This window comes from Ipomoea nil, unplaced genomic scaffold, assembly GCF_001879475.1.
Source record: "Ipomoea nil cultivar Tokyo-kokei standard unplaced genomic scaffold, Asagao_1.1 scaffold2144, whole genome shotgun sequence".
Taxonomy (NCBI): Eukaryota; Viridiplantae; Streptophyta; class Magnoliopsida; order Solanales; family Convolvulaceae; genus Ipomoea; species Ipomoea nil.
The window spans coordinates 6,738,817-6,762,916 of NW_017618572.1; the positions used below are offsets into that span (position 1 = coordinate 6,738,817).

The following is a 24,100-nucleotide window of genomic DNA, read 5'->3' on the forward strand; positions in this document are numbered from 1 at the left end:
TTGTGTTTTTTTCCGTAGATTCTCTTCTTGATCTTCTATTCTCCCGAAAAGAATTTCCTTGTGGTGATCCTTTGTTCTTTCGCATGAACTTCCTGAATTTTCTAACAAATAGAGAAAATTGTTCGTCAGATAAAAAATCATTATTTACGACTGACCTTGATGAGGAAGGTTGTTCGGCCATCAGTGCGGATGTTCGTTCATCACGTTCTTCTTCATTTCGTGTCTTCATCTCGAACTCATACGCCTATAGATCACTAAAGAGTTTATCCGTAGATAATGTCCTTAGATCTCTATGATCGCGCATTGCGGTCACCTTCATATCCCAATTTGTAGGTAGTCCGTGTAACACTTTGAGCGATATTTCTTTCTGGGTAATGGTTTTTCCCAGATTCGTGATTTCTCCAAGTATTTTGATCAATCGAGCTTCCATGTCGGTGATGCTTTCGTTCGGTAGCATTTTGAAATCTTCGAACCTCTTCATGGCAATGGTTAGTTTGTTGTCTTTTTCTTTCTCATCGCCTTCACCGATACCGATAAGTGTATCCCATATTTCTTTTGCTGTGGTGCACTTTCGAATTTTTGGAAAGATGGTGTCATCGACTGCTTTGAACAAAATGTCCTTGGCAATATTGTCCAAGTTATTTCGCCCCGTATCTTCGCTTGTCCACTCCATTTTTGGCTTTGGAATATATCGTGGAGCATTTGGATCTCGTGGGGTAGCGGTATTAGCTTCCATAATTTGGATAGGACCATTTGTGATAACTTCCCACATTTCGTCATTTAAAGCAGATAAGTGCACCTGCATTCGAATTTTCCAATCATCAAATTTGTTAAGTGAGAAAAGCAAATTTTGAGCGAGAACCATATCTCTCTTCATCTTGAAGATTTTGAGATCTGTCTAGCAGTCAAAATTGACTCAAATAGACAACCGCTCTGATACCACTTGTTGGTCTCGAAAGGGTGGCGAGAAGTCTAGAGGGGGGGTGAATAGACTTCTCTAACTTTTTCAACTTCTTTTGCAAACAACACTTTGGTAACTTCAACTCTAAGTAACAAGCATAAACAAGTATAACAACTTAGAGTGTGCACAGCGAAAAATGTAACGGCAAAGTGTTATGCTTTAATTATGTAGTGCTCAAAGAGAGATTCTATACATGCATCACGTTAGAAACACTTAATATAGATGTAGGATGATGTATATAAAATTTCACTTGCATGCAAACGAGGGAACTATCAAACCCAGACAGATAAAAATACGCAATAAACCGTAACGGGTTAGTTCACAGATAATATAAGCATGCACGAAATATATATGAGCAGTAAGTAAATAGAGAGAGAGATTTATAGTGGTTCAGAGGTGGTGTAGTCCTCCTAGTCCACTCTTCTCCTTTTACTTCAAGGAGGAAATTCACTATTCTTCGATCACCCAGATACAATAGTGAATAAGTGGCCAACGACACTTCTCCGAGTGCTTCGCACAAAGCTACACTCCACCAAGGTTTTTCGCAAGCTCCTCTTGTTACTCTGCCTTCCCGAGTACTTCGCGCCAAGCTGTACTCCTACACCACGAGAACTACGCACAAAGCTACGCTCTCACCGGGTTTTCACAAGCTCCTCTTGTTACTCTACCCTTTACAACCGAGTGCTACGCACAAAGCTACACTCCAACTGGGTTTTTCACTCTCTCTCCAGTTACTCTACCCCTTTTCTACACTCAGTAGAAGATTTACAATGAAATAATTTTTCTCTCACTCAGACTTGAATTTAATCGTGTATAGCTCAATATATTGCTTCTTGGCTGATTTGAATATTGCTTGCTTTTCACTTTGTTTTTCAGCCGTATTCAAGTTGTTCCTGTCTTCAAGTTTGCTTGGGCATTTTATAGCCAAAGAAAGCTATTTGTCCGTTGATCAACTTTCGATCTTGATCGTCCAATTTGAATTGTAGTTGATCAAATAATTATGCCAACTTGGTCTGCAAAAATCATTTCGCCGTCTGTCAGAAGATTTTGAGAAATCTTGCCGTTGTTCTCCTTTAATCTGACAAAGCTTTTCTTTGGAATGGGTAGCCTCCAAATTTGAATTTCTCTGGCATGACTTTTGTTGAATTATTGATCTGATGTGCCAAGTTGATCAAATAATTTATCTGCTGATTCTTGCTTGAGTATTAAAAAGATTTCCTTCGTATATCAGCTTCTTCTTCTCCTTCGACTTCTTCTGCAGAAACAGAGCTTCAAAAGAATGTTTCTGTCTAATTCTATGATGATGTCATAGCTCATTTTGATGATGTTATGTCCCAATAGTGTATCATGTTCCACCTTGTATCATGGACTATATATATCATGTTCCATTTCATATCATGAGCTAGCTATCATGTTCCACTTTGTATCATGGACCTGATATCATGTTCCATTTTATATCATGGACCAGATATCACATTCCGTTGTATATCATGGACCAATATCATGTTTTCATAAAATTACTTCATGTGGAAATCAAACTATGGACCATTTGCTTTAATTAGCAAGGTTTCTTCCATCTCGGCTGGGCAACTAATTGATACAACCCAAGACTTAAATTCTTTTGTCTTGTCTCTTCCACGTGTTCTCCACTGGCCATACCACACTGTGACGTCATCACCCGATAGTAGTGACATCATCATCCGAAAATTTTGCCTATCATGATATAAAATTGTTCTTTCATGATAGTATTACTATCATGATATTTTCTTTGTGACATCATCTCCTGATATTGCTACTTCACGATAACAATTCATCTTTACACCAAAATTACTTCAAATAAGAATTAAACTATGGATCATCTCACATTAGGCATGCTTCAACAAGTCTTCTACCATCTCATCCATCACAAGCTTTGGTAACTTAATGCTTCATAAATGTATTTAGCTATGATCACGCTTTCATTTATTCTTCATTCAAACTGCTTTCACGTAGACTTCATGAAGGCTTCATGGCAGTGGTGCACTATACTTTGTGAACCAGAACTGACTTAAATAAAATAAAATTGGGGTCTACAAAATACATTTGGCTCATCAAACATCTCTTGTGCATGATTCAATTGTTGCCACAAGCCAAAGCCAATCATCTTTAATAACACCTCTATAATTATTATAAAGTCTAAAGTAAGAATAAAAAACTATGACATTTCCTTTCTTCATATCTATGTATCTAACTATAACTAAATGTTTTTATATTTGGAAAATTACCCGAGTATATATACTAATTACTAATTACTAAATTCTCAATTTTCTGAATCCCGATTTTATATTTCTATTATACACTTAGATCGGTATCATGTAATTTGAATTAAGTTTTGTATTTAAGCAATGTTTGGCTTATTATATTGGCAATATGACTTGGGAAGCAAACCCGAGACGTCTAAACAAATACATTAAACCATACTTTGCACTACAAATCTTCTCTAAATTGATAGACATGAAATGTTTATTTACATATTATTGCATGTTCGTTAAATTACAATTGCAAGTTGATTAAGTCAGTACAGCAAGTCCTTTGAAAAAAAAAAAAGAAAAGAAAAAAGTCACCACTACAAGTTCATTAAGTCATATATGCTCGTCCGAAACATTATTACAAGTTCATTAAATTACCAATGCATACTCATTAACCCACTATTGTAGATACAGTAAGTCATCATAGGTTATCAATATTATTACTATATCAAAAGTTTATTTTAAGAATATATTGAAAAAATAAATCAATATGAGTGAATTTAAAATATCTCTATGAGATATTTTTAACGATATTTCTTTTGTAGATTGATTTTATTTATAAAGAAAGAAATAAAGGAAAATGTATTTAAGCAATGTTTGGTTTATTATATTGGCAACATGACTTGGGAAGCAAACCCGGGAGGTCCAAACAAATACATTAAACCATACTTTGCACTACAAATCATCTCTAAATTGATATATATGAAATCTTCCGTTGCCGGGAATTGAACCCGGGTCTCCTGGGTGAAAGCCAGATATCCTAACCGCTAGACGACAACGAAACACTTCAATAGATCATCTGTTGAAAATCATCTATTGCAAATTATTAACTTATAATTGTATGGTTTAGATTTTGAAACCATACAAACTAACTTGCGGTGAACGTGGATTGAACACCTGACCTTCAGATCTTCAGTTTGACGCTCTCCCAACTGAGCTATCCCCGCATCTCATAAAACCTTTACATTCTTAATAAACGAACTTTTAGCTTTTTTAACCATAAGTTATTATGTTCCACATATTGCTTCGAATAGTCATTATTGCATCTTCAAACTCTGATTAAAAGTTAAAACATAGACACGATGATTACGTTCATGAGAAACAAGCCGATTTCATTACACTACACCAAACATCTGTTGTGCATGATTCAATTGTTGCCACAAGCCAAAGCCAATCATCTTTAGTAACACCTCTATAATTATCATAAAGTCTAATGTAAGCATAAAAAACTATGACATTTCCTTTCTTCATATCTATGTATCTAACTATAACTAAATGTTTTTAAATTTGGAAAATTACCCGAGTATATATACTAACTACTAATTACTAAATTCTCAATTTTCTAAATCCCGATTTTATATTTCAATTATACACGTAGATCGGTATCATGTAATTTGAATTAAGTTTTTTGTTATGTTTGGACATTGGATTTTTAAATATGTAGTGTTGTGTTGTTGTTCGGACTCATTATTGATTGAGAAATTTGAGATATGCATCGTTTTCGTGTTGATTGGATTTTAAATGTTAAATTAATAAGAATTAATTATTTAATTAATTGCGCTAAAGAACTTGAGAATGTTAATGTTCTCAAATCGAACGAACCAAACTAAACTGCAATGTTAAATAGAATGGTTTCGTCTTTTCAAAACTAAAAAAATATAAATCAAACCGATGAAACAAAGGACCCGAACTGTCAATCGAAATTCCCACCCCTAATTGTTGGTTCTTTTAGTTACTATTATTACAATTCCATTATGTAAATTTACAAGTTTATCTAGATATTATTGCATGTTCATTAAATTACAATTGCAAGTTGATTAAGTCACTACAGCAAGTCCTTTGAAAAAAAAAAAAAGTTACCACTACAAGTTCATTAAGTCATATATGCTCGTCCGAAGCATTATTACAAGTTCATTAAATTACCAACGCATACTCATTAACCCACTATTGTTGGTACAGTAAGTCATCATAGGTCATCTATATTATTACTATATCACACGCTTATTGTAAGAATATATTGAAAAAATATATCAATATGAGTGAATTTAAAATATCTCTATGAGATATTTTTAACGATATTTCTTTTGAAGATTGATTTTATTTATAAAGAAAGAAATAAAGGAAAATGTATTTAAGCAATGTTTGGTTTATTATATTGGCAACATGACTTGGGAAGCAAACACGGGAGGTCCAAACAAATACATTAAACCATACTTTGCACTACAAATCATCTCTAAATTGATAGATATGAAATCTTGCGTTGCCGGGATTATTAACTTATAATTGTATGGTTTAGATTTTGAAACCATACAAACTAACTTGCGGTGAACGTGGATCGAACACCTGACCTTCAGATCTTCAGTCTGACGCTCTCCCAACTGAGCTATCCCCGCGTCTCATAAAAACTTTACATTCTTAATAAACGAACTTTTAGCTTTTTTAACCATAAGTTATTATGTTCCACATATTGCTTCGAATAGTCATTATTGCATCTTCAAACTCTGATTAAAAGTTAAAACATAGACACGATGATTACGTTCATGAGAAACAAGCCGATTTCATTACACTACACCAAACATCTGTTGTGCATGATTCAATTGTTGCCACAAGCCAAAGCCAATCATCTTTAATAACACCTCTATAATTATCATAAAGTCTAATGTAAGCATAAAAAACTATGACATTTCCTTTCTTCATATCTATGTATCTAACTATAACTAAATGTTTTTAAATTTGGAAAATTACCCGTGTATATATACTAATTACTAATTACTAAATTCTCAATTTTCTAAATCCCGATTTTATATTTCAATTATACACTTATATCGGTATCATGTAATTTGAATTAAGTTTTGTGTTATGTTTGGACATTGGATTTTTAAATATGTAGTGTTGTGTTGTTGTTCGGACTCATTATTGATTGAGAAATTTGAGATATGCATCGTTTTCGTGTTGATTGGATTTTAAATGTTAAATTAATAAAAATTAATTAATTAATTAATTGCGCTAAAGAACTAGAGAATGTTAATGTTCTCAAATCGACCGAACCAAACTAAACTACAATGTAAAATAGAATGGTTTCGTCTTTTCAAAACTGAAAAAATATAAATCAAACCGAGGAAAAAAAGGACCCGAACTGTCAATCGAAATTCCCACCCGTAATTGTAGGTTCTTTTAGTTACTATTATTACAATTCCATTAAGTAAATTTACAAGTTTATCTAGATATTATTGAATGTTTGTTAAATTACAATTGCAAGTTGATTAAGTCACTACAGCAAGTCCTTTGAAAAAAAAAAAAAAAAAGTCACCACTATAAGTTCATTAAGTCATATATGCTCGTCCGAAACATTATTACAAGTTCATTAAATTACCAACGCATACTCATTAACCCACTATTGTTGGTACAGTAAGTCATCATAGGTCATCTATATTATTACTATATCACACGCTTATTGTCAGAATATATTGAAAAAATATATCAATATGAGTGAATTTAAAATATCTCTATGAGATATTTTTAACGATATTTCTTTTGTAGATTGATTTTATTTATAAAGAAAGAAATAAAGGAAAATGTATTTAAGCAATGTTTGGTTTATTATATTGGCAACATGACTTGGGAAGCAAACCCGGGAGGTCCAAACAAATACATTAAAACCATACTTTGCAATACAAATCATCTCTAAATTGATAGATATGAAATCTTCCGTTGCCGGGAATTGAACCCGGGTCTACTAGGTGAAAGCCAGATATCCTAACCGCTGGACGACAACGAAACACTTCCATAGATCATCTGTTGAAAATCATCTATTGCAAATTATTAACTTATAATTGTATGGTTTAGATTTTGAAACCATACAAACTAACTTGCGGTGAACGTGGATCAAACACCTGACCTTCAGATCTTCAGTCTGACACTCTCCCAACTGAGCTATCCCCGCATCTCATAAAAACTTTACATTCTTAATAAACGAACTTTTAGCTTTTTTAACCATAAGTTATTATGTTCCACATATTGCTTCGAATAGTCATTATTGCATCTTCAAACTCTGATTAAAAGTTAAAACATAGCCACGATGATTACGTTTATATGAAACAAACCGATTTCATTACACTACACCAAAGATCTCTTGTGCATGATTCAATTGTTGCCACGAGCCAAAACCAATCATCTTTAATAACACCTCTATAATTATTATAAAGTCTAATGTAAGCATAAAAAACAATGACATTTCCTTTCTTTATATCTACGTATCTAACTATAACTAAATGTTTTTATATTTGGAAAACTACCCGAGTATATATACTAAAAACTAATTACTAAATTCTCAATTTTCTAAATCCCGATTTTTTATTTCTATTATACACTTAGATCGGTATCATGTAATTTGAATTAAGTTTTGTGTTATGTTTGGACATTGGATTTTTAAATATGTAGTGTTGTGTTGTTGTTCGGACTCATTATTGATTGAGAAATTTGAGATATGCATCGTTTTCGTGTTGATTGGATTTTAAATGTTAAATTAATAAGAATTAATTATTTAATTAATTGCGCTAAAGAACTAGAGAATGTTAATGTTCTCAAATCGACGGAACCAAACTAAACTGCAACGTTAAATAGAATGGTTTCGTCTTTTCAAAACAGAAAAAATATAAATCAAACCGATGAAACAAAGGACCCGAACTGTCAATCGAAATTCCCACCCCTAATTGTTGGTTCTTTTAGTTACTATTATTACAATTCCATTAAATAAATTTACAAGTTTATCTAGATATTATTGCATGTTCGTTAAATTACAATTGCAAGTTGATTAAGTCACTACAGCAAGTCCTTTGAAAAAAAAAAAAAGTCACCACTACAAGTTCATTAAGTCATATATGCTCGTCCGAAGCATTATTACAAGATCATTAAATTACCAACGCATACTCATGAACCCACTATTGTTGGTACAGTAAGTCATCATAGGTCATCTATATTATTACTATATCACACGTTTATTGTAAGAATATATTTAAAAAATATATCAATATGAGTGAATTTAAAATATCTCTATGAGATATTTTTAACGATATTTCTTTTGTAGATTGATTTTATTTATAAAGAAAGAAATAAAGGAAAATGTATTTAAGCAATGTTTGGTTTATTATATTGGCAACATGACTTGGGAAGCAAACCCGGGAGGTCCAACAAATACATTAAACCATACTTTGCACTACAAATCATCTCAAAATTGATAGATATGAAATCTTCCATTCCCGGGAATTTAACCCGGGTCTCCTGGGTGAAAGCCAGATATCCTAACCACTGGACGACAACAAAACACTTCCATAGATCATCTGTTGAAAATCATCTATTGAAAATCATCTATTGCAAATTATTAACTTATAATTGTATGGTTTAGATTTTCAAACCAAACAAACTAACTTGCGATGAACGTGGATCGAACACCTGACCTTCAGATCTTCAGTCTGACGCTCTCCCAACTAAGCTATCCCCGCATCTCATAAAATCTTTACATTCTTAATAAACGAACTTTTAGCTTTTTTAACCATAAGTTATTATGTTCCACATATTGCTTCGAATAGTCATTATTGCATCTTCAAACTCTGATTAAAAGTTAAAACATAGACACGATGATTACGTTCATGAGAAACAAGCCGATTTCATTACACTACACCAAACATCTGTTGTGCATGATTCAATTGTTGCCACAAGCCAAAGCCAATCATCTTTAATAACACCTCTATAATTATCATAAAGTCTAATGTAAGCATAAAAAACTATGACATTTCCTTTCTTCATATCTATGTATCTAACTATAACTAAATGTTTTTAAATTTGGAAAATTACCCGAGTATATATACTAATTACTAATTACTAAATTCTCAATTTTCTAAATCCCGATTTTATATTTCAATTATACACTTATATCGGTATCATGTAATTTGAATTAAGTTTTGTGTTATGTTTGGACATTGGATTTTTAAATATGTAGTGTTGTGTTGTTGTTCGGACTCATTATTGATTGAGAAATTTGAGATATGCATCGTTTTCGTGTCGATTGGATTTTAAATGTTAAATTAATAAAAATTAATTATTTAATTAATTGCGCTAAAGAACTAGAGAATGTTAATGTTCTCAAATCGACCGAACCAAACTAAACTGCAATGTTAAATAGAATGGTTTCGTCTTTTCAAAACTGAAAAAATATAAATCAAATCGATGAAACAAAGGACCCGAACTGTCAATCGAAATTCCCACCCCTAATTGTTGGTTCTTTTAGTTACTATTATTACAATTCCATTAAGTAAATTTACAAGTTTATCTAGATATTATTGCATGTTCGATAAATTACAATTGCAAGTTGATTAAATCACTACAGCAAGTCCTTTGAAAAAAAAAAAGTCACCACTACAAGTTTATTAAGTCATATATGCTCGTCCGAAGCATTATTACAAGTTCATTAAATTACCAACGCATACTCATTAACCCACTATTGTAGGTACAGTAAGTCATCATAGGTTATCTATATTATAACTATATCACACGTTTATTGTAAGAATATATTGAAAAAATATATCAATATGAGTGAATTTAAAATATCTCTATGAGATATGTTTAACGATATTACTTTTATAGATTGATTTTATTTATAAAGAAAGAAATAAAGGAAAATGTATTTAAGCAAAGTTTGATTTATTATATTGGCAACATGACTTGGGAAGCAAACCCGAGACGTCTAAACAAATACATTAAACCATACTTTGCACTACAAATCTTCTCTAAATTGATAGACATGAAATCTTCCGTTGCCGGGAATTGAACCCGGGTCTCTTGGGTGAAAGCCAGATATCATAACCGCTGGACGACAACGGAACACTTCCATGAATCATCTGTTGAAAATCATCTATTGCAAATTATTAACTTATAATTGTATGGTTTACTTTTTGAAACCATACAAACTAAGTTGCGGTGAACGTGGATCGAACACGTGACCTTCAGATCTTCAGTCTGACACTCTCCCAACTGAGCTATCCCCGCATCTCTTAAAAACTTTACATTCTTAATAAACAAACTTTTAGCTTTTTTAACCATAAGTTATTATGTTCCACATATTGCTTCGAATAGTCATTATTGCATCTTCAAACTCTGATTAAAAGTTAAAACATAGACACGATGATTACTTTCGTGAGAAACAAGCCGATTTCATTACACTACACCAAACATCTGTTGTGCATGATTCAATTGTTGCCAGAAGCCAAAGCCAATCATCTTTAATAACACCTCTATAATTATTATAAAGTCTAATGTAAGCATAAAAAACTATGACATTTCCTTTCTTCATATCTATGTGTCTAACTGTAGCTAAATGTTTTTATATTTGGAAAATTACCCGAGTATATATACTAAGTACTAATTACTAAATTCTCAATTTTCTAAATCCCGATTTTATATTTCTATTATACACGTAGATCGGTATCATGTAATTTGAATTAAGTTTTGTGTTATGTTTGGACATTGGGTTTTTAAATATGTAGTGTTGTGTTGTTGTTCAGACTCATTATTGATTGAGAAATTTGAGATATGCATTGTTTTCGTGTTGATTTTATTTTAAATGTTAAATTAACAAAAATTAATTAATTAATTAATTGCGCTAAAGAACTAGAGAATGTTAACGTTCTCAAATCGACCGAACCAAACAAAACTACAATGTTAAACAGAATGGTTTCGTCTTTTCAAAACTGAAAAAATATAAATCAAGCCGAGGAAAAAAAGGACCCGAACTGTCAATCGAAATTCCCACCCCTAATTGTAGGTTCTTTTAGTTACTATTATTACAATTCCATTAAGTAAATTTACAAGTTTATCTTGATATTATTGCATGTTCGTTAAATTACAATTGCAAGTTGATTAAGTCACTACAGCAAGTTCTTTGAAAAAAAAAAAAAAAAGTCACCACTACAAGTTCATTAAGTCATATATGCTCGTCCGAAACATTATTACTAGTTCATTAAATTATCAACGCATACTCATTAACCCACTATTGTAGGTACAGTAAGTCATCATAGGTTATCTATATTATTACTATATCACACGTTTATTGTAAGAATATATTGAAAAAATATATCAATATGAGTGAATTTATAATATCTCTATGAGATATTTTTAACGATATTACTTTTATGGATTGATTTTATTTATAAAGAAAGAAATAAAGGAAAATGTATTTAAGCAATGTTTGGTTTATTATATTGGCATCATGACTTGGGAAGCAAACCCGAGACGTCTAAACAAATACATTAAACCATACTTTGCACTTTAAATCTTCTCTAAATTTATAGACATGGAATCTTCCGTTGCCGGTAATTGAACCCGGGTCTCCTGGGTGAAAGCCAGATATCCTTACCGCTGGACGACAACGGAACACTTCCATTATCTTCTGTTGAAAATCATCTATTGCAAATTATTAACTTATAATTGTATGGTCTACATTTTGAAACCCTACAAACTAAGTTGCGGTGAACGTGGATCGAACACGTGACCTTCAGATCTTCAGTCTGACGCTCTCCCAACTGAGCTATCCCCGCATTTCATAGGAACTTTACGTTCTTAATAAAAGAACTTTTAGCTTTTTTAACCATAAGTTATTATGTTCCACATATTGCTTCGAATAGTTATTATTGCGTCTTCAAACTCTGATTAATGGCATGTTTGGTTCATGGAATAGGTCAGGAATGGAATAACATTCCTTGGAATAGACCTATTCCATCGTTTGGTTGGATCATTTTGCCATGGGAATAGCATGCCTAGGAATGAGCTATTACCTTCGCATGGGGAATAGCCATTCCTAGGGGGGACCTTGGTATTAGCTATTCCCATGCCCTTGGGAATAGCTTTTATATCACAAATACCAAAAATACCCTTTGCACATTATATAATATTTATATGTACTTAATAAATATAGTGTATTATATAAATGTATATATTCAATTAATTATAATTTTTATCCAGCAATCTATCGATATATATATATATGTAAATAACAAAAATTAACTGTATAAGACTCCTTAATTATGGAGCCTTGGCTCCTAATTAAGTAGTCTGCTCATCTGCATGCCTAGCGGATGGGCATTGCAAGCTTGCCTAGCGGATGAGCATTGCAATTGAAATTATGGAGCCTTGAGGCTCCTTTTATAGGAGTCTCAAGGCTCCATTCCTTACTTCTCCAACCGATGTGGGATAAGTGAGAAAATAAATATAAAAATAAATATGTATTTGTATAATAATAATAATAATAATAATAATAATAATAATAATAATAATAATAATAATTATTATTATTATTATTATTATTATTAATATTATTATTATTATTATTATTATTATTATTATTATTATTATTATTATTATTATTATTATTATTGTCATTGTTATTCTCTCTCTCTCTCACACACACATACATATACATATATATAAGTACAAATATAAATATAAATATAAATATATATATATATATATATATATATATATATATATATATATATATATATATATATATATATATATATATATATATATATATATAACATTCAGTATATCATAATCATATTTATTATTATTATTATTATTATTATTATTATTATTATTATTATTATTATGTATAAGGGTATTTATGTCTTTAAAACCTATTCCATTTCTATTCCTTTAACCAACCAAACACTGGAATACAATTACTAAAGTCTATTCCTTCAGCCAACCAAACAACGGAATACAATTCATATTCTATTCCTTACCTATTCCATTCCATGTGGAATAGGATTCCTATTCCCTCCAAATTCATTCCGTGAACCAAACGTGCTGTTAAAGTTAAAACATAGCCACGATGATTACGTTCATGAGAAACAAACCGATTTCATTACACTACACCAAACATCTCTTGTGCATGATTCAATTGTTGCCACAAGCCAAAGCCAATCATCTTTAATAATACCTCTATAATTATTATAAAGTCTAATGTAAGCATAAAAAACGATGACATTTCCTTTCTTCATATATATGTGTTAACTGTAACTAAATGTTTTTATATTTGGAAAATTACCCGAGTATATATACTAATTACTAATTACTAAATTCTCAATTTTCTAAATCCCAATTTTATATTTCTATTATACACGTAGATCGGTATCATGTAATTTGAATTCAGTTTTGTGTTATGTTTGGACATTGGATTTTTAAATATGTAGTGTTGTGTTGTTGTTCGGACTCATTGTTGATTGAGAAATTTGAGATATGCATCGTTTTCGTGTTGATTGGATTTTAAATGTTAAATTAATAAAAATTAATTAATAAATTAATTGCGCTAAAGAACTAGAGAATGTTAATGTTCTCAAATCGACCGAACCAAACTAAACTACAATGTTTAATAGAATGGTTTCGTCTTTTCAAAACTGAAAAAATATAAATCAAACCGAGGAGAAAAAGGACCCTAACTGTCAATCGAAATTCCCACCCGTAATTGTAGGTTCTTTTAGTTACTATTATTACAATTCCATTAACTAAATTTACAAGTTTATCTAGATATTATTGCATGTGCGTTAAATTACAATTGCAAGTTGATTAAGTCACTATAGTAAGTCCTTTGAAAAAAAAAAAAAAAAGAAAAAAGTCACCACTACAAGTTCATTAAGCCATATATGTTCGTCCGAAACATTATTACAATTTCATTAAATTACCAACGCATACCCATTAACCCACTATTGTAGGTACAGTAAGTCATCATAGGTTATCCATATTATTACTATATCTCACGTTTATTGTAAGAATATATTGAAAAAATATATCAATATGAGTGAATTTAAAATATCTCTATGTGATATTTTTAAGGATATTACTTTTATAGATTGATTTTATTTATAAAGAAAGAAATAAAGGAAAATGTATTTAAGACGTCCAAACAAGTACATTAAACCATACTTTGCGATACAAATCTTCTCTAAATTGATAGATATGAAATCTTCCGTTGGACGACAACGAAACACTTCCACACAGATTATCTATTAACTTACGGTGAACGTGGATCGAACACGTGACCTTCAGATCTTCAGTCTGACGCTCTCCCAACTGAGCGATCCCCACATCTCATAAAAACTATACATTCTTAATAAACGAACTTTTAGCTTTTTTAACCATTAGTTATTATGTTCCACATATTGCTTCGAATAGTCATTATTGCATCTTCAAACTCTGATTAAAAGTTAAAACATAGACACGATGATTACGTTCATGAGAAACAAGCCGATTTCATTACACTACACCAAACATCTGTTGTGCATGATTCAATTGTTGCCACAAGCCAAAGCCAATCATCTTTAATAACACCTCAATAATTATTATAAAGTCTAATGTAAGATTAAAAAACTATGACATTTCCATTCTTCATATCTATGTATCTAACTATAACTAAATGTTTTTATATTTGGAAAATTACCCGAGTCCACATATACTAATTACTAATTACTAAATTCTCAATTTTCTAAATCCCGATTTTTTATTTCTATTGTACACTTATATCGGTATCTTGTAATTTCAATTAAGTTTTGTGTTATGTTTGGACATTGGATTTTTAATTATGTAGTGTTGTGTTGTTGTTCGGACTCATTATTGATTGAGAAGTTTGAGATATGTATCGTTTTCGTGTTGATTGGATTTTAAATGTTAAATAAATAAAAAATAATTAATTAAAATATTGCGCTAAAGAACTGGAGATTGTTAATGTTCTCAAATTGACCGAACCAAACTAAAATACAATGTTAAATAGAATGGTTTCGTCTTTTCAAATCCTAAAAAATATAAATCAATCCGAGGAAAAAAAAGGACCCGAACTGTCAATCGAAATTCCCAGCCCTAATTGTAGGTTCTTTTAGTTACTATTATTACAATTCCATTAAGTAAATTTACAAGGTTATCTAGATATTATTGCATGTTCGTTCTATTACAATTGCAAGTTGATTAAGTCACTACAGCAAGTCCTTTGAAAAAAAAAAAGTCACCACTACAAGTTCATTAAGTCATATATGCTCGTCCGAAGCATTATTACAAGTTCATTAAATTACCAACGCATACTCATTAACCCACTATTGTTGGTACAGTAAGTCATCATACGTCATCTATATTATTACTATATCACACATTTATTGTAAGAATATATTGAAAAAATATATCAATATGAGTGAATTTAAAATATCTCTATGAGATATTTTTAACGATATTACTTTTATAGATTGATTTTATTTATAAAGAAAGAAATAAAGGAAAATGAATTTAAGCAATCCGAGACGTCTAAAGAAATACATTAAACCATACTTTGAACTACAAATCTTCCCTAAATCGATAGATATGAAATCTTCCGTTGCCGAAAATTGAATCCGGGTTTCCTAGGTGAAAGCCAGATATCCTAACCGCTGGACGACAACGGAACACTTCCATTGATCGTCTATTGAAAATCATCTATTGCAAATTATTAACTTATAATTGTATGCTTTACATTTTGAAACCATAGAAACTATGTTGCGGTGAACGTGGATCAAACACGTGACCTTCATATCTTCAGTCTAACGCTCTCCCGACTAAGCTATCCCCGCATCTCATAGAAACTTTACATTCTTAATAAACGAACTTTTATCTTTTTTTAACGATAAGTTATTATGTTCCACATATTGCTTCGAATAGTCATTATTGCGTCTTCAAACTCTGATTAAAAGTTAAAACATAGCAACGATGATTACGTTTATAAGAAACAAACCGATTTCATTACACTACACCAAAGATCTCTTGTGCATGATTCAATTGTTGCCACGAGCCAAAACCAATCATCTTTAATAACACCTCTATAATTATTATAAAGTCTAATGTAAGCATAAAAAACAATGACATTTCCTTTCTTTATATCTACGTATCTAACTGTAACTAAATGTTTTTATATTTGGAAAACTACCCGAGTATATATACTAAAAACTAATTACTAAATTCTCAATTTTCTAAATCCCGATTTTTTATTTCTATTATACACTTAGATCGGTATCTTGTAATTTGAATTAAGTTTTGTGGTATGTTTGAAAATTGGATTTTTAAATATGTAGTTTGGGGTTGTTGTTCAGACTCATTATTGATTGAGAAATTTGTGATATGCATCGTTTTCGTGTTGATTGGATTTTAAATGTTAAATTAATAAAAATTAATTATTTAATTAATTACGCTAAAGAACTAGAGAATGTTAATGTTCTCAAATCGACCGAACCAAACTAAACTACAATGTTAAATAGAATGGTTTTGTCTTTTCAAAACTGAAAAAATATAAATTAAACCGAGGAAAAAAGGACCCGAACTGTCAATCGAAATTCCCACCCCTAATTGTTGGTTCTTTTAGTTACTATTATTACAATTCCATTAAGTAAATTTACAAGTTTATCTAGATATTATTGCATGTTCGTTAAATTACAATTGCATGTTGATTAAGTCACTACAGCACGTCCTTTGAAAAAAAAAATCACCACTACAAGTTCATTAAGTCATATATGCTCGTCCGAAGCATTATTACAAGTTCATTAAATTACCAACGCATACTCATTAACCCACTATTGTTGGTACAGTAAGTCATCATAGGTCATCTATATTATTACTATATCACACATTTATTGTAAGAATATATTTAAAAAATATATCAATATGAGTGAATTTAAAATATCTCTATGAGATATTTTTAACGATATTTCTTTTATAGATTGATTTTATTTATAAAGAAAGAAATAAAGGAAAATGTATTTAAGCAATGTTTGGTTTATTATATTGGCAACATGACTTGGGAAGAAAACCCGAGACGCCTAAACAAATACATTAAACCATACTTTGCACTACAAATCTTCTCTATATTGATAGATATGAAATATTCCGTTGCCGTGAATTGAACCCGAATCTCCAGGGTGAAAGCCAGATATCCTAACCGTTGGACGACAACGGAACACTTCAATGGATCGTCTGTTGAAAATCATCTATTGGAAATTATTTACTTATACTTGTATGGTTTACATTTTGAAACCATTCAAACTAAGTTGGGGTGAACATGGACCGAACACGTGACCTTCAGATCTTCAGTCTGACGCTCTCCCAACTGAGCTATCCCCGCATATCATAGGAACTTTACATTCTTAATAAACAAACTTTTAGCCTTTTTTAACCATAAGTTATTATGTTCCACATATTGATTCGGATAGTCATTATTGCGTCTTTAAACTCTGATTAAAAGTTAAAACATAGCCACGATGATTACGTTCATGTGAAACAAACCGATTTCATTACACTACACGAAACATCTCTTCTGCCTGATTCAATTGTTGCCACAAGCCAAAGCCAATCAGCTTTAATAACACCTCTATAATTATCATAAAGTCTAATGTAAGCATAAAAAACTATGACATTTCCTTTCTTCATATCTATGTATCTAACTGTAACTAAATGTTTTTAAATTTGGAAAATTACCCGAGTATATATACTAATTACTAATTACTAAATTCTCAATTTTCTAAATCTCGATTTTATATTTCAATTATACACTTATATCGGTATCATGTAATTTGAATTAAGTTTTGTGTTATGTTTGGACATTGGATTTTTAAATATGTAGTGTTGTGTTGTTGTTCGGACTCATTATTGATTGAGAAATTTGAGATATGCATCATTTTCGTGTTGATTGGATTTTAAATGTTAAATTAATAAAAATTAATTATTTAATTAATTGCGCTAAAGAACTAGAGAATGTTAATGTTCTCAAATCGACCGAACCAAACTAAACTACAATGTTAAATAGAATGGTTTTGTCTTTTCAAAACTGAAAAAATATAAATTAAACCGAGGAAAAAAGGACCCGAACTGTCAATCGAAATTCCCACCCCTAATTGTTGGTTCTTTTAGTTACTATTATTACAATTCCATTAAGTAAATTTACAAGTTTATCTAGATATTATTGCATGTTCGTTAAATTACAATTGCATGTTGATTAAGTCACTACAGCACGTCCTTTGAAAAAAAAAATCACCACTACAAGTTCATTAAGTCATATATGCTCGTCCGAAGCATTATTACAAGTTCATTAAATTACCAACGCATACTCATTAACCCACTATTGTTGGTACAGTAAGTCATCATAGGTCATCTATATTATTACTATATCACACATTTATTGTAAGAATATATTTAAAAAATATATCAATATGAGTGAATTTAAAATATCTCTATGAGATATTTTTAACGATATTTCTTTTATAGATTGATTTTATTTATAAAGAAAGAAATAAAGGAAAATGTATTTAAGCAATGTTTGGTTTATTATATTGGCAACATGACTTGGGAAGAAAACCCGAGACGCCTAAACAAATACATTAAACCATACTTTGCACTACAAATCTTCTCTATATTGATAGACATGAAATATTCCGTTGCCGTGAATTGAACCCGAATCTCCAGGGTGAAAGCCAGATATCCTAACCGTTGGACGACAACGGAACACTTCAATGGATCGTCTGTTGAAAATCATCTATTGGAAATTATTTACTTATACTTGTATGGTTTACATTTTGAAACCATTCAAACTAAGTTGGGGTGAACATGGATCGAACACGTGACCTTCAGATCTTCAGTCTGACGCTCTCCCAACTGAGCTATCCCCGCATATCATAGGAACTTTACATTCTTAATAAACAAACTTTTAGCCTTTTTTAACCATAAGTTATTATGTTCCACATATTGATTCGGATAGTCATTATTGCGTCTTTAAACTCTGATTAAAAGTTAAAACATAGCCACGATGATTACGTTCATGTGAAACAAACCGATTTCATTACACTACATCAAACATCTCTTCTGCCTGATTTAATTGTTGCCACAAGCCAAAGCCAATCAGCTTTAATAACACCTCTATAATTATCATAAAGTCTAATGTAAGCATAAAAAACTATGACATTTCCTTTCTTCATATCTATGTATCTAACTGTAACTAAATGTTTTTAAATTTGGAAAATTACCCGAGTATATATACTAATTACTAATTACTAAATTCTCAATTTTCTAAATCTCGATTTTATATTTCAATTATACACTTATATCGGTATCATGTAATTTGAATTAAGTTTTGTGTTATGTTTGGACATTGGATTTTTAAATATGTAGTGTTGTGTTGTTGTTCGGACTCATTATTGATTGAGAAATTTGAGATATGCATCATTTTCGTGTTGATTGGATTTTAAATGTTAAATTAATAAAAATTAATTATTTAATTAATTGCGCTAAAGAACTAGAGAATGTTAATGTTCTCAAATCGACCGAACCAAACTAAACTACAATGTTAAATAGAATGGTTTTGTCTTTTCAAAACTGAAAAAATATAAATTAAACCGAGGAAAAAAGGACCCGAACTGTCAATCGAAATTCCCACCCCTAATTGTTGGTTCTTTTAGTTACTATTATTACAATTCCATTAAGTAAATTTACAAGTTTATCTAGATATTATTGCATGTTCGTTAAATTACAATTGCATGTTGATTAAGTCACTACAGGACGTCCTTTGAAAAAAAAATCACCACTACAAGTTCATTAAGTCATATATGCTCGTCCGAAGCATTATTACAAGTTCATTAAATTACCAACGCATACTCATTAACCCACTATTGTTGGTACAGTAAGTCATCATAGGTCATCTATATTATTACTATATCACACATTTATTGTAAGAATATATTTAAAAAATATATCAATATGAGTGAATTTAAAATATCTCTATGAGATATTTTTAATGATATTTCTTTTATAGATTGATTTTATTTATAAAGAAAGAAATAAAGGAAAATGTATTTAAGCAATGCTTTGTTTATTATATTAGCAACATGACTTGGGAAGCAAACCCAGGACGTCCAAACAAATACATTAAACCATACTTTGCACTACAAATCTTCTCTAAATTGATATAGATATGAAATCTTCCGTTGCTAGGAATTGAACCCGGGTCTCCTGGGTGAAAGCCAGATATCCTAACCGCTGGACAACAACAAAACACTTCCACAGATCATCTGTTGAAAATCATCTATTGCAAATTATTAACTTATAATTGTATGGTTTAGATTTTGAAACCATACAAACCAACTTGCGGTGAACGTGGATCAAACACGTGACCTTCAAATCTTCAGTCTGACGCTCTCCCATCTGAGCTATCCCCGCATCTCATAGGAACTTTACATTCTTAATAAACAAACTTTTAGCTTTTTTTAACCATAAGTTATTATGTTCCACATATTGATTCAGATAGTCATTATTGCGTCTTTAAACTCTGAATAAAAGTTAAAACATAGCCACGATGATTACGTTCATGTGAAACAAACCGATTTCATTACACTACACCAAACATCTCTTGTGCCTGATTCAATTGTTGCCACAAGCCAAAGCCAATCATCTTTAGTAACACCTCTATAATTATCATAAAGTCTAATGTAAGCATAAAAAACTATGACATTTCCTTTCTTCATATCTATGTATCTAACTGTAACTAAATGTTTTTAAATTTGGAAAATTACCCGAGTATATATACTAATTACTAATTACTAAATTCTCAATTTTCTAAATCTCGATTTTATATTTCAATTATACACTTATATCGGTATCATGTAATTTGAATTAAGTTTTGTGTTATGTTTGGACATTGGATTTTTAAATATGTAGTGTTGTGTTGTTGTTCGGACTCATTATTGATTGAGAAATTTGAGATATGCATCATTTTCGTGTTGATTGGATTTTAAATGTTAAATTAATAAAAATTAATTATTTAATTAATTGCGCTAAAGAACTAGAGAATGTTAATGTTCTCAAATCGACCGAACCAAACTAAACTACAATGTTAAATAGAATGGTTTCGTCTTTTCAAAACTGACAAAATATAAATCAAACCGAGGAAAAAAAGGACCCGAACTGTCAATCGAAATTCCCATCCCTAATTGTTTGATCTTTTAGTTACTATTATTACAATTCCATTAAGTAAATTTACAAGTTTATCTAGATATTATTGCATGTTCGTTAAATTACAATTGCAAGTTGATTAAGTCACTACAGCAAGTCCTTTGAAAAAAAAAAAAAAGTCACCACTACAAGTTCATTAAGTCATATATGCTCGTCCGAAGCATTATTACAAGTTCATTAAATTACCAACGCATACTCATTAACCCACTATTGTTGGTACAGTAAGTCATCATACGTCATCTATATTATTACTATATCACACATTTATTGTAAGAATATATTGAAAAAATATATCAATATGAGTGAATTTAAAATATCTCTATGAGATATTTTTAACGATATTACTTTTATAGATTGATTTTATTTATAAAGAAAGAAATAAAGGAAAATGTATTTAAGCAATCCGAGACGTCTAAACAAATACATTAAACCATACTTTGCACTACAAATCTTCCTTAAATTGATAGATATGAAATCTTCCGTTTCCGAAAATTGAACCCGAGTTTCCTGGGTGAAAGCCAGATATCCTAACCGCTAGACGACAACGGAACACTTCTGTGGATCGTCTATTGAAAATTATCTATTACAAATTATTAACTTATAATTGTATGCTATACATTTTGAAACCATAGAAACTAAGTTGCGGTGAACGTGGATCGAACACGTGACTTTCATATCTTCAGTCTAACACTCTCCCGACTGAGCTATCCCCGCAGCTCATAGAAACTTTATATTCTTAATAAACGAACTTTTATCTTTTTTTAACCATAAGTTATTATGTTCCACATATTGCTTCGAATAGTCATTATTGCGTCTTGAAACTCTGATTAAAAGTTAAAACATAGCAACGATGATTACGTTTATGAGAAACAAACCGATTTCATTACACTACACCAAACATCTCTTGTGCATGATTCAATTGTTGCCACAAGCCAAAACCAATCATCTTTAATAACACCTCTATAATTATTATAAAGTCTAATGTAAGCATAAAAAACTATGACATTTCCTTTCTTTATATCTATGTATCTAACTATAACTAAATGTTTTTATATTTGGAAAACTACCCGAGTATATATACTAAAAACTAATTACTAAATTCTCAATTTTCTAAATCCCGATTTTTTATTTCTATTATACACTTAGATCGGTATCTTGTAATTTGAATTAAGTTTTGTGTTATGTTTGGAAATTGGTTTTTTAAATATGTAGTTTGGGGTTGTTGTTCAGACTCATTATTGATTGAGAAATTTGAGATATGCATCGTTTTCATGTTGATTGGATTTTAAATGTTATATTAATAAACAATAATTAATTAATTAATTGCGCTAAAGAACTAGAGAATGTTAATGTTCTCAAATTGACCGAACCAAACTAAAGTTCAATGTTAAATAGAATGGTTTCGTCTTTTCAAAACTGAAAAAATATAAATCAAATCGAGGAAAAAAAAGGACCCCAACTGTCAATCGAAATTCCCACCCCTAATTGTAGGTTCTTTTAGTTACTATTATTACAATTCCATTAAGTAAATTTACAAGTTTATCTAGATATTATTGCATGTTCGTTAAATTACTATTGCTAGTTGATTAAGTCACTACAGCAAGTCCTTTGAAAAAAAAAAAAATGAGAAAAGTCACCACTACCAGTTCATTAAGTCATATATGCTCGTCCGAAACATTATTACAAATTCATTAAATTACCAACGCATACTTATTAAGCCATTATTGTAGGTACAGTAAGTCATCATAGGTCATCTATATTATTACTATATCACACATTTATTGTAAGAATATATTGAAAAAATATATCAATATGAGTGAATTTAAAATATCTCTATGAGATATTTTTAACGATATTTTTTTTATAGTTTGATTTTATTTATAAAGAAAGAAATAAAGGAAAATGTATTTAAGCAATGTTTGGTTTATTTTATTGACAACATGACTTGGGAAGCATACCCGAGACGTCTAAACAAAATACTTTGCACTACAAATCTCCTCTAAATTGATAGATGTGAAATCTTCTATAAATCTTTCGTTGCTGGGAATTTAACCCGAGTCTCCTGGGTGAAAGCCAGATATCCTAACCGCTGGACGACAACGGAACACTTCCATGGATCATTTGTTGAAAATCATCTATTGCAAATTATTAACTTATAATTGTATGGTTTACATTTTGAAACCATATTGTTAGGAATAAACTGTAATGGTTTTGATATGCCAAATATGTATTTGTAGATCCCCCAATTTTATTTCATAGGTCTAGTAGAGTCTAAGACAATGATCGGGAAATTATTTAAATTGCAAAAGAGAAAAATAGAGGAAGATGCATGAAAATAGAAGAAGAAGATATCAAGGCGAAAATCAAGAATTTGTCTGGAGAAAATGACAAATTGAAGAATAAGATGAATGATATGAAAATCACGTCAATGCTACTCAAAAAGATATCCCAGAAGAATTTTTGTGAAAGAAAATTAAAATTGAAAATCAATCATCTATGGAAAGAAATGAGTACATCAAATATGATTAGAGATTTTACCAATAAGTTGTATGGATGAAGTGGAAGATGCTTGATTTATTATGTGAAATGGATGAAGTTCAAATCTCACCATTAACAATTTTACAAGGTAAAATTTGAGAAGCCAAAATTAGTTAAGTCTGATGGAGTTGGGCGTCGATTACAAGAGATTGTAGTATGGGATGCAATTTCAAATTTGGGCATAGATTACAAGTGGAAATTGTGAAACAATTTCACTATTCAAAGGAATTGGGAGCCGATTTCAGAGCAATTG

General features: G+C 30.5%; 14 non-coding genes across 14 annotated transcripts; all 14 read right to left on the reverse strand.

Moving 5' to 3' along the window:
* Nucleotides 1-3,959: 3,959 nt before the first annotated feature.
* TRNAE-UUC lies at nucleotides 3,960-4,031 on the reverse strand. Its single transcript has one exon. It is a non-coding gene; the product is annotated as a tRNA-Glu (tRNA).
* Nucleotides 4,032-4,123: 92 nt separating this feature from the next.
* Nucleotides 4,124-4,196, reverse strand: TRNAF-GAA. Its single transcript has one exon. It is a non-coding gene; the product is annotated as a tRNA-Phe (tRNA).
* Nucleotides 4,197-5,569: 1,373 nt separating this feature from the next.
* On the reverse strand, nucleotides 5,570-5,642 carry TRNAF-GAA. Its single transcript has one exon. It is a non-coding gene; the product is annotated as a tRNA-Phe (tRNA).
* A 1,313-nt stretch (nucleotides 5,643-6,955) lies between these two features.
* Nucleotides 6,956-7,027, reverse strand: TRNAE-UUC. Its single transcript has one exon. It is a non-coding gene; the product is annotated as a tRNA-Glu (tRNA).
* Nucleotides 7,028-8,677: 1,650 nt separating this feature from the next.
* On the reverse strand, nucleotides 8,678-8,750 carry TRNAF-GAA. The gene has a single exon. It is a non-coding gene; the product is annotated as a tRNA-Phe (tRNA).
* Nucleotides 8,751-10,056: 1,306 nt separating this feature from the next.
* On the reverse strand, nucleotides 10,057-10,128 carry TRNAE-UUC. Its single transcript has one exon. It is a non-coding gene; the product is annotated as a tRNA-Glu (tRNA).
* A 92-nt stretch (nucleotides 10,129-10,220) lies between these two features.
* TRNAF-GAA lies at nucleotides 10,221-10,293 on the reverse strand. The gene has a single exon. It is a non-coding gene; the product is annotated as a tRNA-Phe (tRNA).
* A 1,311-nt stretch (nucleotides 10,294-11,604) lies between these two features.
* On the reverse strand, nucleotides 11,605-11,676 carry TRNAE-UUC. Its single transcript has one exon. It is a non-coding gene; the product is annotated as a tRNA-Glu (tRNA).
* A 91-nt stretch (nucleotides 11,677-11,767) lies between these two features.
* TRNAF-GAA lies at nucleotides 11,768-11,840 on the reverse strand. The gene has a single exon. It is a non-coding gene; the product is annotated as a tRNA-Phe (tRNA).
* A 2,475-nt stretch (nucleotides 11,841-14,315) lies between these two features.
* TRNAF-GAA lies at nucleotides 14,316-14,388 on the reverse strand. The gene has a single exon. It is a non-coding gene; the product is annotated as a tRNA-Phe (tRNA).
* A 1,432-nt stretch (nucleotides 14,389-15,820) lies between these two features.
* Nucleotides 15,821-15,893, reverse strand: TRNAF-GAA. The gene has a single exon. It is a non-coding gene; the product is annotated as a tRNA-Phe (tRNA).
* A 3,009-nt stretch (nucleotides 15,894-18,902) lies between these two features.
* TRNAF-GAA lies at nucleotides 18,903-18,975 on the reverse strand. Its single transcript has one exon. It is a non-coding gene; the product is annotated as a tRNA-Phe (tRNA).
* Nucleotides 18,976-20,444: 1,469 nt separating this feature from the next.
* Nucleotides 20,445-20,517, reverse strand: TRNAF-GAA. Its single transcript has one exon. It is a non-coding gene; the product is annotated as a tRNA-Phe (tRNA).
* Nucleotides 20,518-21,950: 1,433 nt separating this feature from the next.
* Nucleotides 21,951-22,023, reverse strand: TRNAF-GAA. The gene has a single exon. It is a non-coding gene; the product is annotated as a tRNA-Phe (tRNA).
* Nucleotides 22,024-24,100: the final 2,077 nt, after the last annotated feature.